Genomic DNA, 1,682 nt, shown 5'->3' on the forward strand with positions numbered 1-1,682 from the left:
GGGCAGTGTTACACAGTTAGCGGCACTTGTCGCTGCGCTCCTCGGACCGTCGCAGCGCTCCGCATATCGAAAATATCCCTCGACTTGCTATGCAACAACACCTCAAGTAGTTCACAGGGTAATTAGTAATGGAACTTTCCTACTTTACCGGACACTTTTTTTGAAATTTTTTTTTTTTGAAACTAATGTAGTTAAACACGCTGAAAACGATGGTGAAGTCCAAATTTAGCGCACGGACTTAGTTTTGAAGTTATGGCCTAATGAAGTTCGCTATTTTACGATTTTTGGCATTTGAGCGTCACTAGTTTACCGCACCTATTACGAATATTGATTTTTTTTTTTTTGAAACATGTATTTCAACGAGTTAAGAACGACGTTGCAATCAAAATTGGAAAGCCAGACTTCGTTTTGAAATTATATGCTTAGGCAGTTTCAAATTCTGAGTTTTTACGCATACCTACGCTCAACGCTCTATAGAAGCTCCCTACGCCTGCCGGCTCTGGTCGCAAAACTCGAGGTCCTCCGCGCGGCATTATAGTAGTGTTGCGCGCACGCGTATAAACGTAAAATCGCTAACTTTGGAAAGCTATAACTTCCAAAATAGTCATTTCCGCAAATTTTTTTTTGCACCATCGTTCTTAACTCGTCAAAACAACCCTTTTCAAAAAAAAAATGGTGCCCGGTAAACTAGACTTATACCTAATTTAATTTTGAGGATAGGTACCTTTAGATACAAAAGCAGCACTGAATTTTCAGTCTTTGCTCTTTTGTCTGAAGCATGATTGAAGATAGTAATTTAAATACTATCTTAAATAGTGGTCTGAAGATCGTCTTGACGATTTAAGTAATTATTTAGTGATACCTGATAAATAACATTTTTAACCACGGTCTTCTACGATCGAATTTTCAACTGTGAATATGTGTAAGAACATCAAAGTTCAGACATTGGTAATATCACATGGATCGATTATCAATACAGTTTAGTACCCGTGCACATTATTCAATATTTTGTTTCAAAATGTATATTTTAAGGCACAGTATGTACTTACAAATCTACCTAGTGTCCTAGTACATATCTATAGCCGAAAAATATGGAATAATTTCAAAACACTATCCCCTAAGGCCCTATTTTGATGTTTTAGATTCTGAGATGAATATATTGGCTTTACAATATTGTTTTTATATTTTTATTTTTTATTGTGGCTGACGTCACATTTATACATTTATGAACAATACAACTTCAGGGTAGTTTCTTGCTGCTTAGGTAATAAATGTAAAATGGGTCAAGTTGGTACAATTGAGATTATAATTAAAAATGCCTTTGTCCTCTCTTATTAATTGGCAAAAACTAAAAAAAATATACAAAAAATATAATTATCAACGCAACACTAATACTTCCGTTTAGCCTTAAAAAAAATAAAAAACATCAATTTAGACAAAATGTATTATTTTTTCTTGTAATCCGATGTTACCTAAGTAACGAATAACCGATATAAATCCGAATAATTCGGTACTTGAAATTTTTATCAAACAAATATATTACCTGTTGGCTATTTAGACATATTATATAATTTACAAAATATTTTGTCTCGCAGTTTGCTATATTTAGCCATTTATTAGTTATAGGTAGATAGTAAGTAGGTACCTACCTTGGTATTTTAAATTTTCGATATGGTGTCAGT

Source organism: Acyrthosiphon pisum, chromosome X, assembly GCF_005508785.2.
Source record: "Acyrthosiphon pisum isolate AL4f chromosome X, pea_aphid_22Mar2018_4r6ur, whole genome shotgun sequence".
Lineage (NCBI taxonomy): Eukaryota > Metazoa > Arthropoda > Insecta > Hemiptera > Aphididae > Acyrthosiphon > Acyrthosiphon pisum.